The sequence below is a fragment of the Quercus suber genome, unplaced genomic scaffold, assembly GCF_002906115.3.
Source record: "Quercus suber isolate HL8 unplaced genomic scaffold, Cork oak 2.0 scaffold_513, whole genome shotgun sequence".
Taxonomy (NCBI): domain Eukaryota; kingdom Viridiplantae; phylum Streptophyta; class Magnoliopsida; order Fagales; family Fagaceae; genus Quercus; species Quercus suber.
The window spans coordinates 522983-541453 of record NW_027069962.1 but is presented as its reverse complement, the minus strand read 5'-3'; the positions used below and the strand labels follow the sequence as shown (position 1 = coordinate 541453).

Below are 18471 nucleotides of genomic sequence, written 5' to 3'. Positions count from 1 at the left end.
ATCAAAAAAGATGGGGACTACCTCTTGAAGTCCCTACCTGATCTGGAGATCAAAAATCTCCCTAGGGTCTGGGACTTAAGCAGAACTAGCAAAACCCGCTTGACTAGAGAATACCCAAGCATGAGTGGATGGAAGGGCCTCATCATAGGACACCTGAGGGAAGAAAAAGCTAGGGGTGTACTAGGGGTCTCGTAAAGGAAAAGCAGGATGCCCAATCACCTCATAAGACTCATCTTGTGCAGAACTAGAGGAACCTTCACCTTCAAAGGGGCTAGGAGTACGCTCCTTTCTTTTTCGAGAAGAGAAGAAGCCATTGAGACAATGGGTATCTTGAAAGTAAAGGGAATTAAGAAGAAAGCAAGAAGCAATAAGACTGATCGAAAGGAAAAGAAAAAAAGATTGGAAATGGAAGATTCAAGGAAATAAAAAGGTAATGTGAAATGCTTAGAATAAAGACACAAAGAGCAATTGGAGATGGCAATATGTGGAAAGACGCGCCAGTTACTAAAAATTTAATTTGAAGAGAAAAGAGTTATCAGCAGTTATTAATGAGAGTTATGGGAAACGTAAAAGTAGGTGGTGGATTTTTTTTTTTTTTTTTTTTTTTTACTTCATAACTCAGCTGCCATGTCCAATGTAAAAAGGAGGAGTTATGAGAGAAAGAAGCAAAAAGAAAGAGGGAAGCAAAAAGGGGGTCAAGATACCAAAGACCGAAAATAAGAGATCAAGATCCCCGAAGAATGATCAAGATGAAAGAATCCTGCAGAAACTCATGCATAGGCTGCAGGCAACCCATGAGCTCGGAGCGCTAAATGTTGAGGTTCAAATTTGATCATCTAAGGCCCAAAGAAATAGCACATTAGGCTAATTTCATGGAAATGAAGCTAGAGAGAAAAAAAAAAAAAAAAAGTTGGGCTCACGTAATGAAGAAAAGAGAAAAAGAAAGAAGAAAAGGGTGAGAGGTCCAAAGGATTGGGATCCAAAGACCTATGGAAGAACAGAATTTAAAATACATAAATCAAGAGAAAGGCCCCACTGGCCAGGATCAATAAACCAAAAGGAGCCCAATAAGAAGAGCTGGGCCAGGATCCCAAAAGTCACCAAAGTCTGGGGATCCTGGGATGCACAAAGTAAGATTGAAGTAGGTTCAAAAGAAGGACAAAAGACAAAGAGCATGCGGGTTTCATGTGCCCAGACATACAATAAGATCAGAAAGTACAAAGCAAAACGCAGGAGCTATCTCAAGGAACCAACAATGAGAAAACCATAAAAAAAAAGGTAATTGAAAGGAGCTTTCAACCCAACAGTAAAAGATTTCAACTATTTGGAGAAAATGACAAGGATGGAGTGCAACCAAAAGCTGGAGAGGTGGAAGAAAGGGCCAAATAGATAAAGATTAGCGAACAGAGGGACCTTGAAATGGAAAGCCAGCTAGGGGCTTTCTGCTTAGTCACACCAAAAGCAAGAAGTTATGAGAAAAAAGGAAACGACCAGCCCCTGAGAAAACTGGCACAACACGAACTCTGAGGGGCAAAAGGGAGCAATCACTGGTACCCCGGAACCCTAAAGCTGCGCTATAAAAGGAGGGGGGGAATCCATGCTAATGGGCATTCAGATTTTGATTCATTGATTGGATTATTTCAAGCATTCATCACCATTTTCTGGATTCCTAGAAAAGATATAGAGCCATAAAAAGAACTCTGTAAAGTTCAAGGAAAATAGAGGAACCGCTTCCGGTATCCCAGAGACAGCCACTATAGCACATACTCGGATTCAAAAAATTCAAACTTTGCAAGTCTTAGAAGCTTGAATAGCTATAAAAGTCTGTAATTTTTTAGCTTATTTGAACCTTGTATCACGTCTTAGTGAGCACTATCATCATAACCAAAGAAAGTTAATAAAATGCCTCTCATTGATTCGAGGATCCCTAACCCTTTTTATTGTATTTTGTTTATTGTTCTGCATTTCCTTACTATTTGAACTGTCATTCAATACAGATATCTTCGTTTGTTAGTTTATTTTTGTTGTAGGAAGCTTGCTTTGTACACCACTTGGTTCTGAAACAGCCTTTTAGCTGCGGTGAACCAAGCCCAGTCCACCAAGAACAATTATTTGGCCCAGGATCTTTGGGCCACTGTGCTGAGAAAAAAGGCACTCTCACAATATGTCACACTTGTAGCAATTCTAGGTGATACACAATTGAGAATCCAAGTAACAACTATGTTGTTGCAGCGAGTCCATGCTTGAGCAATCAGAGGCTCTTTCTCCATGGAAGGTGTGAGAATTGAAGTTCCATCAATAAAGCCTAGCTTGTTCTTAACACTGAGTGCCCTCTCCATTGATCTAGCCCAAGCAAAGTAATTTTCTCCTCCAACTAAAGGCTATGAAATCAAGATTGCTCCTGGACTTTAAGCATGAAGTAGGAAGAAAGGATGAGATTCATCAATGGTTCTTAAAGAAGCTGAGGCAGAGGATTCAGTGGAAGCCATTAGAGAAGCTTCAAAGCTTTGAGAACTTTATCAAAGTTTCTAGGGATTGAAAAACAGAGAAAAAGGGAAAAGCTCTAAACAGAAGCAAATTGCTCTGATACCATATGAAATCTAAATGAGAGAAACGATTTCATGAATTAACAAGCTAATTACAATGAGCTATATATATATAGCTAAGAATCGAAGTCGCTGGAAGCGAAAAAGGTGCTAACAAACTAACAGAAAACCAGAAAGCAGAAGATCCTCTTAACTACACTAGGCACGTGAGAAAAAAACTAACTCTCACAAGTGCTACTCAAAGACACTTAAATACATTACTAAGCTACAGGTAGTTTTGGCACTAATACACCTAAGCCTACTTGTCGTTTGCCTTTGATACTTTCTTTCTTCTTCTTCTTCTTCTTCTTCTTCTTCTTCTTCTTCTTCTTCTTCTACTCTATATTTTTGCCGCTATCCTTCTTCTTCTTCTTAACTTTGTCCACTGTGCTTGCTTGAGGAGAGTTCTGATTAGAGGAATCTGTGATAGCTTGATAAGCATTAAACCTCATAATAGATTAAAATAAAATAGAATTAGGGAAAAATATAATTAAAAAAAAAAGTTGTAATTACGACCATAGTTATCAAAATGTGAATCGTATCATGAATTTTTTTTTTTTTTTTGGTATCATTGTATCATGTATCATAAAATACATAAACACTATATAAAATTTATGAAAACTATAAATATACATACTTAAATGGAATATTTATTATAAAATTGGAACATATACAACTAATGACTACTTTAATTATCATTTATGCTATAACATTTGACCAAATTTATAAAATAAAATAAAAATCAAATGAAAATATATTTATAATATCCATATTCAAATTTATTAAATATTAAAGTGTAAATACATAATATATACGTCAAAATCAATTTTTTTCCCTCATTATATTCAGCATTGCCTAATCAAATTCATCTCCATAGGAGAGAGAGAGAGAGAGAGAGAGAGAGAGAGAGAGAGAGAGAGAGAGAGAGAGAGAGAGAGAGATGTCATTGGGTGGAGTTTTTTTTTTTTTTTTTTGATAGGAGAATTTGGAATCTAAAAGTTGGCAAATGTGTAGTATAAATTTTTTAGTGAAAAAGAGGGGGGTAAGAAAACTTGTGCTAGGTCTTTGTATTAGGCTAAAATAGTAGTATCCCAATGATTGTACTTAAAAATGAGTATAAAAGTATTTGAGCTCATGTCATAGCCCAAAATTTTAGTAAAAAGCTAATTTTAAACCATATGTTCATGTACCATCTAATACATACAATTCATAAAATACACACACACATACACACAGATATATATATATATATATATATCATACCATTCATGAGTAATTTTACACCCTTGTGTCACAAAATTTTAGTACACAATACAATACATATTGCATATATATCGTTCAATACTGACTACTATACCCATAATGTATCCAAAGACTCCATGTATGGTCACATCCTTGAGGACAACCATAGTGTCATTCTTTTATTTTGAAATTCAAATGTGACTTATCTATACTATCTATAAGAGGATTCCCCCCCCCCCCCCCTCTTTGAACCAAATTTTTATGTGGTTCAAAAATACCCTCATTAATAAATGGTAGCTTCTCTTAGAAATAAGGTTATAAATGTCAAACAAATAACAAATTCATCTATACTTTCTACAACACCTACAACTACTATCATTTTGAATTCAAAAAGAGAACTTCTAAAATTTAGGATTTTTTTTCCTTCACGTTCATCTTTTTATTCCCTAAACTTTAGCCCTTTTTTATTCCTTTTTCATCTTAATAAAACACCTCTAGTTTAAAAATAAATTTAAAAAAACAAAAAACAAAAAACAAAAACAAAAACAAAACTGAAAGAACTCCTAAATTTAGCCTTCTTTCGCCAATTTCATCTTATTTTTTTCCTACCCAACCTTTTCTCTATATCACTATGATAGAATTTGGCTATTGTGTTGTTATCAGTTAAAGTACTGAGTTGGAAGCTAGAGTTTGGCTACTGCATTGATGGGCGGATTAGTTAGTTACTTGTGGCAGTTGTATTGTTGATTGGTTAGTTAGTTAGTTAGAAAGGAATAAAACTATTTGTATAACAGAATGTACCAATTGCACACCTATAAGTAAGGGATAAGGATTGTAACTAGGATATAGATGAAATAACATGATACTTCTATGTGGTTAAATTTGCTAAAGGATAGTTACAAATATGATTCTAAGTATCAACAGTTACTTACTGATGTGGTAGCTAACAGTCCTCATACTTCCCGTTTCTCTCTTAAAAATGATCCGCTGCTTTATAAAGATAAGGTGCTCCTTAGTTCCAGTTCTCCATTAAAGTCTTTGGTCCTTCAACATGCTCATAATAGTCCACTTAGGGGTCATTCTGGTTATTTGAAGACTGTTCATCAAATGCAACATGATTTCTTTTGGTTTGCTATGAAGAAGGACATCAAGGCCCATATAAAGACTTGTGAAGTGTGTCAGAGAATTAAGGTGGATGCTTCTAAATCTATTGGTTTATTGTAGTCTCTTCCAATTCCAGTTAAGCCTTGGCTTGATATTAGTATGAATTTCATCACTAGTCTTCCTAAATCTCATGGATTTGAGATTATTTTTGTGGTGGTTGACAGGCTCACTAAGTTGTCCATTTCATGCCTTTATCACATCCTTACATTGCTGCTAAAGTGGCTTTGGTTTCATGAGAGATGTGTTCAAGTTGTATGGTTTACCAAGAACTATTGTTAGTGATAGGGATGCTACTTTCATTTTTAATTTCTAGAAATAGTTGTTCAAACTTCATGGGACTAAATTAGCTATGTCATCAGCTTATCACCTTCAATCTGATGGCCAAACTGAGGTGGTGAATAGGAGTTTGGAGCAATATTTGGGAGCCTTTGTAGGTGATAGACCTTACACTTGGGATGTTTGGTTGCATTTGGTTAAGTGTTAGCTCACTAACAATTACCATTCCCCCACTAAGATGATTCCATTTGAGGCTCTCTATGGTATTTCCCCTCCTACGGTCCTAAACTACGTCCTTAGTACTACTCAGGTGGCTGTAGTGGATACAATGTTGTAGGACAAAACTGTTCTTCTCACTCTCCTCAAACAAAACTTGATTGCAGCTCAAGCTAGAATGAAAGCTCAAGCTAACCAGCATAAGTTTGATAAGACTTTTTAGGTTGGTGATTGGGTATATCTTAGACTCCAGCCTTACAGACAATTGTCCCTAAGCATCAAGGGCTTTAACAAGCTGCCCCTAGATATTTTGGGCCCTTCCAAGTTCTGTTGAAACTTGGTCAAGTTGCCTATAAGTTGGCTTTACCTCCTAGTTGTTTGATTCATCCATCCTTTCATGTCTCTTCTTTGAAAGCTAATTTAGGTGCCCACATTAGTCCTATCCCCACTCTTCCACGATTGGATTCAGAAGGCTTCCTCAATCCTGAACCAATTGCTATTATAGCAACAGTCCAAACACCTTAGAACTAGAACTATCACCGAGGTGTTGGTTCAATGGCAAGGCCAGTCACAGGAGAATGCCACCTGGGAATCCCTTTACAAGCTTCAACTTCAATTTCCCCACCTTGTGGGCAAGGTTCTTTAGAGGGAGAAGGAGTGTTCTATGATTGTAGTGTGTAGACAGTGATTGTAGTGTGCAAACAGTGTACCTTGTGGACAATGTGTTTAAAGGGGGATGGAATGATAGAGTTTGGCTATTATGTTATTATTAGTTAAAGTACTGAGTTGGAAGCTAAAGTTTGGCCGCTACATTGATGGGTGGATTAGTTAGTTACTTGTGGCAGTTGTATTATTGATTGGTTAGTTAGTTAGTTAGAAATGACTAAAACTGTTTGTCTAACAGAATGTACCAATTGTACTCGTATAAGTAAGGGATAAGGATTGTAATTGGGATATAGATGAAATAACACGATACTTCTACTCTGTTTCTCTAATTCTCTTCTTTCTCTATCTCTATCTTTAATCTTCTCTAGGAGGCCTAGTTCCCTCAAAGAACTACTATAGCTAATCTAGTTTCTTGATAGAACCATTGGGTTCCTATCACACTACACCACTTTCAAACACACATTCAATAAAGAAATTATAGTTACTGCTTATCTCTAAAGTTTATCCTATTTATTTGTTTGAAAAAAAAAAAATCATGTTCATTTTTTTTTTTTAAATCTCACATCACAAGAAGTCCTAATTCCGAATAAAACAGCTCCAATTTTTTTAATAAAAAAAGATCATACTACTCATTTAAAAAATAATTACTTATTCTTATCCCAATATTTTCCTTATATCACTACACCACTTTCAAGAAAACGTTAAAAAAATTGCATTTTCTACTTATCTCTAAAGTTTATCCTTTTATTTGACAAATATATATATATATATATCATGTTCAACTTTTCTTTGTCTTTTTTAATCTCACTTCATAATTAATTTTTGAAATATTTGCAAAACAATAGCAGATCAGAAATACAAAATTTGGAGAGAGAGAGAGAGTCTCCTCTAGGAGGGCCCTCAATAACTTGGATCACCCATCCTCTTCCAGTACATTCTTTACAAAATTGTTCATCTCATCCTCTTTATAGACAAGTAGCCTCTACGCACATGTGTTACGTATGTTCTGAGACTCTTTTATTTTATTTTTTTTAATCTAAAAAAATAAATTTCACATATACTAATTTGGGGTTGTTATATTATCCAATCACCAAAAAATAGAAGGGCCAACCAACGTGCAAAGACGCTAGTAATATATAATGACTTGTTTTGGAGGCTCATTTGATATAACTAGAAGGTGTGCTTGACCTGGGCCAGGCCTGGATTAAAACTATGTACTACTAATGCGTATTTGAGATATGGGTTAAGTTCAATCTGATATTGAAGCCCACGCCAATCTCAAATTTGGGCAATGTACATTAAGATGTTATTGTCCAAGCCGACCTAGTGACCTACTCAAGGAATATTGGTTTGTTTCTGTAGCCTTAATTGCCCTTACATAACGACATTAGTTGTATGTGTTTGTTTCATAATGAAGCCCACGCCAATCTCAAATTTGGCCTATGTACATTAAGATGTTACTATCCAAGCCGACCTAGTGACCTACTCAAGGAATATTAGTTTGTTTCTGTAGCCTTAATTGCACGTACATAACGACATTAGTTGTATTTGTTTGTTTCGTAACGAAGATCTCATTCTTTGAAATAAAGGAAAACTATTACGAAGAGTTAAGAACAAGTTCTCATGCATTTATTACTTTTAAGGTAAAGTTGAGATGAGTTTCAAAACTTTCAATAAGTCTCATTTGCTCCTCTCTCTTTTTCTTTGAAAGAAAGGAAAACTGTTATGAGGAGTTAAGAACTAGTTCCCATGCATTTATTACTTTTGAGGTAAAGTTGAGATAAATTTCAATAAGTCTCATTTGCTCCTTTCTCTTTTTCTTTGAAAGAAAAACTGTTACGAAGAGTTAAGAACTAGTTCTCATGCATTTATTACTTTTGAGGTAAAGTTGAGATGAGTTTCAATAAGTCTCATTTGCTCCTCTCTCGTTTTCTTCTTTTTCTTTGAAAGAAAGGAAAACTGTTATGAGGAGTTAAGAACTAGTTCTCATGCATTTATTACTTTTGAGGTAAAGTTGAGATGAGTTTCAATAAGCCTCATTTGCTCCTCTCTTTTTCTTTGAAAGAAAGGAAAACTGTTACGAGGAGTTAAAAACTAGTTCTCATGCATTTATTACTTTTGAGGTAAAGTTGAGATGAGTTTCAATAAATCTCATTTGCTCCTCTCTCTTTTTCTTTGAAAGAAAGGAAAAATGTTAGGAGTTAAGAACTAGTTCTCATGCATTCATTACTTTTGAGGTAAAGTTGAGATGAGTTTCAATAAGTCTCATTTGCTCCTCTCTCTTTTTCTTTGAAAGAAAGGAAAACTGTTATGAGGAGTTAAGAACTAGTTCTCATTCATTTATTACTTTTGAGGTAAAGTTGAGATGAGTTTCAATAAGTCTCATTTGCTCCTCTCTCTTTTTCTTCTTTTTCTTTGAAAGAAAGGAAAACTGTTACGAGGAGTTAAGAACTAGTTCTCATGCATTTATTACTTTTGAGGTAAAGTTGAGATGAGTTTCAATAAGTCTCATTTGCTCCTCTCTCTTTTTCTTCTTTTTCTTTGAAAGAAATGAAAACTGTTCTAAGAAGTTAAGAAGTAGTTCTCATGCATTTATTAGAAATGAAAACTGTTGTGAGGAGTTAAGAAGTAGTTCTCATGCATTTATTACTTTTGAGGTAAAGTTGAGATGAGTTTCAATAAGTCTCATTTGCTCCTCTCTTTTTTTTCTTCTTTTTCTTTGAAAGAAAGGAAAACTGTTATGAGGAGTTAAGAACTAGTTCTCATGCATTTATTACTTTTGAAGTTGAGATGAGTTTCAATAAGTCTCATTTGCTCCTCTCTCTTTTTCTTCTTTTTTTTTTTTTTTTTTCAAAATATGTGTTTTTTTTTTTAACAGCCCAACATTCAATACCATAAAGCATCTAGTCTTACAACAAAGTCTCATTTGCTCCTCTCTCTTTTTCTTCTTTTTTTTTTTTTTTTTTCAAAATATGTGTTTTTTTTTTTAACAGCCCAACATTCAATACCATAAAGCATCTAGTCTTACAACAATCTTATTAAAGTTTCCATTTATTTAATAGGATTTTCTATTTACAATATTGATAAATGAGTGCAACTAAAATGACAATAGTGTTAACATCAATCAATTGAAATACACAGAAATATATAATTCAAATGAGGAAATCCATTTAAAAATATGAGTAACCCCTATTAATAGAAAGAAAAGAGAGAAATATTTAATATATAATTTAGCAATTTTTACAGAAGAGTGATTAAATTTTAGTTTGGTTGTCAACATACTATAATCCTCCAGTTGTATTTGGGTTTAATGTTAAGACTTAATCTGCAATAATTTTAAAATTAGGAGTTCAACCCTTTTTTTTTTTTAAGAAATTTAAATTTTTAAGAGTTCAACCTGAAACCATAGAATAAAGAATTTAATTTGAAATAAATCCTGAAGAAAAGTTCTAAGATGTAATTTACTCTAAAATATATTTAGGCATAAAAAAATAAAATAAACCTAGTGCTTGACACTGACTTACACAAGCATGCAACAAGAGTAAAATATAGTCTCAGGATGAAAGAGGCGCTAAATTCAGAACTTAACATTGGAACTCTAAAAATAACTTAATACTCAAATTTCAAGGCATTCAGAATGTGGAGTTTTTCCACAGAAATTATTAAAAGCACCGGAGGAGTGCTGACATGGTTTTTTCTGATCTCTCGATTAGTAAAATGATACGGAGTATTATTTATATAAATGTGATATTATTTAGTAATTTTTTATTTTTTATTTCTTGTGCTGATTAGGAAACTCATTCACATATTTACATAGATAGTATCATCTCATTAATTGGAAGGACCATGTCATCAATCCTTCCTGTGGATCTAATAATTTCTCCTAGACGAGAGGGCGAAAATGTAACTTGTATTTTCAAGGAACATATATAATACAAAGAACAATTGAAAATTAAACCGGGGAATTTAAGAACCAAGTATACAACCCTATTAATAGTATTACATAAAAATTAATAATTTTTATCACAATTATCCTACATTGTAAATTGTTACTAACTATCTATTCTTTTCACATAAATTCATAATTATCTCTTCATCAGTCACAGTATGCAGCGTATATAACTAGCAAAAATTGTATTTTTTGTTTTTTTGTGGTACTAAAAGTTTTTGTGCAACCCGATATGTAGGGCTTATTTAAAAGAAATTGATTGGGAAAATCTGTTGGATTAGCTGGGCCCGGGCCCGGGCCCGAAACCTATTTTTCTTATAATTCCTCTTCTTTATTATCGGACTTTTAACATTAGCAGCAACCAGCTGCGCAAAAGTTAAGTGAAATTTTCATCCAGGAATTGTGGCTTCACACTGCTTGATGTGAAATGTGTCACATAAAATTCACATATTCATACTAATTATTCACATTTTTTTACACATAATATGAAAGAATAAGGATATAATGTGAAACGATGTAAAAAAAGTTTGGATGTGAAATAATCAAAGCCCAATTTTGACAGTCTACATTTACATGGTCTACTAAAATAATGGGCTCAACTTTAACATCATGTTTGAATGAGCCCCTATCTTCCTCACCACCTCATGAATTTTTTTTTTTTTTTTTTCAAGAGATGATGCAATCAGGCAATCAGGCAATCAGCAAAGTCTAATTTTATTTTTATCAACTGGCGTGAAATAGCTCCGCGGAGCCACAAATTATGCAACCTATTTGGCTCCATTTTGAATTTATATTCTGTGGAAAACATTTTAAAAACAATGCATTGCAAGTTTGCAACAAAGAAATGGTGATTGAGAGAATACAGTTACAGTTGATCACATAATAGCTTAAGAAATTCTCCGATCATCCTGGAGAAAATTGCAGCTCAGTATGTACCATATATTCTTCCATCAAAGTTCCATAAATATACATTCCCAAACACATAATTTTATGCAATAGACAAATGTTGCACTACGCAATTATCACACATACATTTACAGCATAGCAAGATACCATTTTGAAGAGTCACCATACATCAGAGAGAGAGAGAGAGTCACCAAAACTCTCAGATTTTACAAGGTTGAAATTCTTTTCTTTTTTCTTTTTAGCCAAGCTATATATAATTTCTTTTCTTTCTTTTCATTTTTTTTAGTAAGTCCCCCACCCCCTCCTTCCTAGTTTCTACTAACTACAAGTTTTATAAAGACTTTGAATTTAATCATTATGGTATATAGATTTGAAATAATTTAATCCTAAAAATTCGGAGGTATAAATTTTTATCACTTACACAAGTTACTAACAAAAAATAAGTAAAAAAATACTATGTTCATAATATTTTCAAAACAAATTTTAAGTGACAGGTTGTTATTAGTAGAAAAAAAAAAGTAATTTATATATTCATGAACAATGAAAACTACTGTTGAGGTGAATTAAGTGTTACATTTAATAAGATTAAACTATTTCAAATTTAGTCAGGAAAACAAAGAAAATGTAACTTGAGTTATAAGAAATTAATTAGGTTAAGTACACATGCACAAAGATACCCTTCTATTATGGGTTAAGACTTAAGCGTGAAGTATAAGTATATGATGTGGTCAAAGTGAGTCAACTTAGATAAACTCTAGGTAGAAAAGAGTAGTAATGATTAATGGATTAGTAAAATGTGGCATGAAAAATTGTAATTCACAAAACCCGCGATGTTCTCGTTGTGCTTGCAAATGGTCACAGCAATCTATGAGACAGCACCAATATTGTTTAGAACATACAGTGATCAAGTATTGTCTCACACACACACACACTCTCTCTACCCCATAAAAATGTGTCATTAAAAAATTACTATGAGGCTGAGTTTTAGGATCATGCGCAAAGGAACCGCACGCGCACTGACTTGACTTGCTTGCCTTTCTCTCTCTTTGTCAGAGTCTTAGCAGAGAAGTTCTGCTCTTGGTTTCTGCTGCCAAAACCATCAAGTTTTCCTCTGTACCTTATGCATATTGTAATGCAATGGTTTATTATGAGTGGTGTATATGCAAACATTTTTGTTCAGGAGCACTGAGACTCACTCTCTTCTCGATATTTTTGTCTTTCACACCTTTGGTCCTTCTTGTAATCTTGGATCTCCCATAAACCCTTTTGATCAATTCCCCTTTCTGTCATTGATTTTATTAAAAATATTTTCTGTTGGTTTTTAATTCTTGAGGCAAACATTCTTAGATACAACTTCTTTAATTAAAACCAACAGGTTTGGCCATGATTTGCACGGGGTTCAATTTTGTAAACCACGTGTGCTCTTTATGGGACCCACCCCTTACTGTCAATCTTTTTATTTTAGTTTGTTTGTCTCATGCTTTTCTAATGGATGATGATCTTCTTGAAATTGAAATGAAAATAAAGTCTCATTTTACAGTCAAGATTTTGTGTTTTGTAGTTGTATTTATGTTTCACTATGGTAACTTTTTAATACTACATAAATATATATATATATATATATATATGACAGCTTTTCAAAGCAAATCAAAATACAAATAGACCTTGAAGAACCTTTCAAGAGTGTGCAAACATCTCATTCCAGTGTGTTGCCAGCCATCAATGCATGTTATAAAATAGTTCCATTTGCCCCATATTTCTAATTCCTAGTTGTTTACAAGTTCAAATCTCCTAATTTCGTTTAGGCATTATTCACTTATACTGTACAAATTTTTTAATTGATCATAATTCTATTACAATCTGTTGCTTGAATTCAAACCTTTGTGGACCAACCTAGCTATTCTATTACAATCTGTTCCTTAATTTGTTTCTTGTGGGAATGTACAAACATGCTTGCTAGGGTAATTATAATACGCATAGGTTTTTGTTAATTACAAGTACTTCAGTACATATCACTCTCATTCATGGTCCCTAAATCCTAGTTTTCTAAATTTTTCATGCTTATTCGCGCACATTAATGCACATGCACCGCAGCAATTTGAATACTAAGCATTGTTGCATTTTGTGCTTGGTGCAAGTGGTTTTGTTTATATTTATTAGTACATATAAAAATGTGATGATTCCAAGTCGCAATAGGCTCTAGACAGTGCGCTTAATTAGTTTGCTTACACTAATAACTTTGGAGTATAGGTCAAGAATACGTGATGACTCCTAATTTATTGACAACTTGTTATCTCAACATTTATGAAAAAATTTGTGAATAACCATTGCAATTATTTATAGACTTATTATTGTTATGTTATGTTATTGCTCTGTGTTAGTTAATAAAGTTCTTAAGCTTATCAGAAAAAATAAAAATAAAAATTATTTTTAAAAAACAGAGAGTAGTAAAAAGGTTTGTATTTTTATCTACGGGCCGGGATAGTTATAGATTTTGAAAAGAAAATTACAACAATGTTATAATGAGATTTTAGTTGCTTATTCTAGCTAGCTTTGGTCATCAATTTAATTGTACGAAATAATTAGACTTTTTAAGTTTTTTTTTCAAAAAAAAAAAAAAAACTTTTTAAGTTTTAAGAGCTCGAGAAAATGCCTCCCAATGCCATTGCTGGCAGGACAGAGCATATGGGCATATGCCCATCAGTGATATTTTCCCATGCCTCTGTCAGCCATCTTCTGCTCTTATAAATTATTACAAAAATTAAATGAATAAATAAATAAAAACTAATGGTTTTACAACTACAATAATAGCTTTTTAATATAGCCATTATTATACAGATATTATAATGACTTAAAAAATGATTGAATAGAATAAACAAATTTAAAAAAAAAAAAACATTTTGCGATTTTTTTATTTAAAAAAGCATAAATATGAATATTCACATGAACAAAATTAGATATTCATTTTTGAGGGACCAAAAAGTATCAAAAAATAATAAAAATCTCTATTTTAGCACCAAAATTTATATTTAATTAATACATTAAAAATAAAACTAGCATATAATAACTGTTAACAAAATAAAAATAAAATAAAAAATAGAATAATTATCCCTTAATACATTTCAGTTGAATAATTTATTGAGATGTTATTCTAAATTTTTCTTATAAAATCCCAAAAATCATTTATAATTGATTTGATATTTAATTTTCTAGCAAGTTTCCTTCATTCTAAAGTTAGAGGCTACTCTAATCTCTTATACAACCAAATTATGTCTCCATATTCTATCTAGCAACTAATTAAAATAAAAAATAAATATAAAAAACAGATTTAAGTTAAAAAAAAAAAATGATGAATTGATAACTATAAAAATGAAGAAAATAAAATTGTATAAGTATAACTTAAAGAAAATGCAAAAACGAAACAATTTGACACTACAATAGTGCTTTCAATTCGACTTATTGAAACTATTCATCATCATGTTTTATTCACTAGAATTACAAAACCAATTAAAAAACCAAAGATGATTTTCAAAACATAATTTTTTTTTCTTTATCATTTTAGCTATATCATCACCCAAACATACAAATATAGTTAATCTCCTGTTGTTTATGTTCTTAACTTTTATAATTATAACTAAAATTAGTAAATTAACTAAGAAAAATAAAAGAAAAGGGAAAGAAAGAATATATTTTTCAAACTCAAAATCTAAGTATTTTGCAATCAAGAAAGAAGAATTATTAATTAGATCAATCCTAAAATTCCTTTTTTATGAAACTAATGAGAGAGGTTACATATTCAAAGAACATTCACAAATAACAAACTATTTATGGAACTCTCTCAATCTAATTCAATAAACTCATTTCATGTTCTTCTAAAAGTCTTCTCATCTGTGTAAGTGGGGGAGGCCACTTTGGTCAAAGCCACCAAACCCTTTGCATCACTGCCCTTATATAAGATTTCAATGTTAATTCCTTTGTTTACTAGAAATACATGTCTTGGTAGACAAAGAATTAAAATTTATATATCCAACAAGGAGTAGACTTTCCTTCTACTCTTAGGAAAAGCACAAACCAAATCAAATTAAGAATGAACTTTGAGACAACTTCTAATGTGGTATCTTGTGCGTTGTTTGTATACAACATATGAAATCCATAGATGTGTGGTTCAAAATAATGGTGAGACATTACTTGCAAACAACCCATAAGAGATCAGATAAAATTTAGGTACAATACATTAAATTTTCTAATAAAATTTAATGAACTAAATTCAAATATATAGTTTTATTGAATTTAATTATCCTTAAAAAAGAAAACGTTGTTTGTAATCTGTACTTTATTGATTAATGCAACTATGTGTTGGAACTTAATTAAAAATCCAAATATACATCACCTTAGGAACTACAATTAAGTTATTTTGTAAAACAAATTTGCTGTTTGTTGGGCCATATTAGCATACGAATAAACTTATATCTAATAAGTGGTTTTAGGTTGCAGTTCTTTGGAAGAAAAACATCGTTGGTCTTTTTATTTTATTTATTTTGGCCACATTGACAGATCTATATATTGATGCAAAAATGGTCAACGACGGTGAAATTAATTAATTTATAAGTCTCATCGAATGAGCTGGATGGCTAGATAGTTGATATAGAGATAGGGCAACCTATAATTGGGACCCAATCCAATGTCAACTGCCCGTGCTATGAACCTAAAGTTAACTTCTCTAGCTGATAACGGAAACGAAAGGAAAAAGCCACATGCCTTTGAATTGACATGATGATGATGATCTAGACATATTTTCAGTAGCTCCTCCTGAAACCTTGCATTATTATTATACAACAGAAGCTTGCTTCTATTTATCAATTATTATTATTATTAGTTTTACTGGATTATCAACTGTTGAAGAAAAAGTATATATGTTCCTATTAATGATCTGAAATTTGGCAATGTGACAATTTTCTTTTATATATATATATATATATAGAGAGAGAGAGAGAGAGAGAGAGAGAGAGAGAGAGAGAGAAATCAACACAAGAATGGGTTCAGATGAAAAAAAAAAAAAAAAAAAAAAAAAGAAAAAAGAAAAAAAAGAAAAAAGAAAAAAGAGTTGTATTGAAGAAAAATTGTCCTCGGCAAGATTCGAGAAAGTTTGTTCTTATGTATTATCCTCCAGTTTGGTTACAAATTTGGTTCCTGAATATTACACTGTTTTTCTCTTCAATTGCTGACCCCCCATCCATGAGGGATCCCTTGCATTACATAGTTTCTTCTAGAGCATCTTGATCTTACACTTGTTGATCCCTTAGGCCATCACTTGAGTGCATGTCCTATCAGACACTCTCTCTGACCCTATTTGCATTGGGGTAGTCAAATCTACACTATTCAGGGGTTTTCTCCATATTAATGTAGCTAGGAAATTAGCTGCTAGACATTTAATGCGATGGTAGCAGCTTTTCCTTAAGATATTTTAGGGTCTTCCTTCATCGGGTGCCACTGTAAAGCTTATCTAATCCATTAGAACTTCCTAAAACTTTCCCTTGATCAACAGACCATTTCCTCTGACCTCGGCCTTGGTCGACTGAGAAGACCTTTATCCTCGGCTCGTCCCGTTGAGCCCTTCTAGCAAATACTAACTTTTTTGTTTATTAACACAGTCCCTTCTCTCCAAGATTCCTCATCTTTGGGCAAGACTTCGTCCTCGGCTTGGGCCACAGGCCTAATGTGTGAATATACAATGAACATTTGGGCCTAATATCACTACAATTCCTATTACACTCTAAAGAATCAATTAGTTGTAAACGAAAATAGTATTCTATGGTGGTTATTTTTACAAGTAGTACATCGATCGGAGATTGTTCTGCTCAAATAACACATAAATATGGTTAACCTCTAACAATCTAAAAGAAAAATATACCAATCATTTTCAAAATAAACAATTTATTTGGAAAAACCAGTATATATTTTAACGAAAAATCAAATTAAAAGGCTCTTTCATAACATATTTCACGTAAATACAAAAGAAGATAGAAATTAATAGTAGGTATATTTGCCACTTACTTATCAAAACTATTAGGTTCCTTTTTCTTTGTTTTGGTTAAAAAATCAAGGGATAATTACAGAAAACCCACTTGAGGTTTGGCCCGTTTGCGCTTTGCCTACCCGTGGTTCAAAACTTATCACTTTGCCCACCTGTACTTCATTCCGTTTGCTCCCTGTTACCCACCTCTCCCTTAGACGTTAGAAAAACACTTTTTTATGTGAAATTATAACATAAAACGGATCAAAACTTCTTCACCTCAGGAAATTTCTTACGAGACCTATTTTCATATGAAATAAATACTATGCCTCCAAAGATCTATTGAGACAGGAAAAAACTTCTACTTACAATGCATAAGAAGTGGGACTAGAAAAGAAGTGGGACTCAAAATGAAGGTGAAGCCGTGCTCGAGTGTTTGTCCTGGCTTGACTCACAACCGAGTCAAAGTGTTGTGTTTTTATGCTTTGGAAGCTTGGGTTTGTTCTCTATACAACAACTAAAGGATATAGCTTTAGGATTGGAAAAGAGTGACCAAAGGTTCTTATGGGTGGTACGAAATCCACCGAGTGAGAAACATGGCTTGGCTGTGTCAGCTCAACCTAACCCAAATTTAGATTCTTTGCTTCCATAAGGGTTTTTGGACCGTACCAAAGAGAGAGGCTTAAGAGTGAAGTCATGGGCACCACAACTAGCTGTGTTGAATCACGGCTCAGCGGGTGGGTTTGTGACTCATTGTGGGTGGAACTCGATGTTGGAAGCTGTGTGTGCGAGCGTGCCAATGGTGGCGTGGCCTCTTTACGCATTGCAAAGGTTCAACAGGGTGGTGTTAGTGGAAGATGTGAAGATTGCTTTGTCGATGAACGAGTCAGAGGATGGGTTTGTGAGGGCTACAGAGGTGGAGAAGTGAGTTAGAGAGTTGATGGACTCGGAAAGTGATAACTGGATAAGGGAATAAACACTTGCTATGAAAGATGGAGCTAAGGCAGCATTGAGTGAGGGCGGGTCATCTCATGTGGCACTAACCAAACTCGAAAATACTCTTGAAACACATGCAGAAAATCACAAACCCAGGTCAATGCAAAGAAACTTTGAAGTTCTAGGTTTCGTGAGAAACTTCCTGAGGGGAAGAAGTTTTGATCCGTTTTATGTTATAATTTCAAATAAAAAGTGTTTTTCTAACGTCTAAGGGAGAGGTAGGTAACGGGGAGCAAACGGAATGAAGTACAGGTGGGCAAAGTGATAAGTTTTGAACCACAAGTAAGTAAAGCGCAAACGGGCCAAACCTCAGGTAGGTTTGCTATAATTATCCCAAAAATAAAAATAGATTTCATTGCAAAGTCAAAGTACAAAAATGGGATAAACGAGAATACCCAAGACTCTCGCGTGAACGTTATTGCACCTAAACTGTACGGCCAATTTGCAAATTAGATGCC

The 18471-nt window shown here is 33.2% G+C and overlaps 1 pseudogene; it reads left to right on the top strand.

Moving 5' to 3' along the window:
* The first annotated feature begins 5340 nt into the window (after positions 1–5340).
* LOC111998665 (UDP-glycosyltransferase 88A1-like) lies at positions 5341–18224 on the top strand (annotated as a pseudogene).
* The last annotated feature ends 247 nt before the right edge of the window (positions 18225–18471 follow it).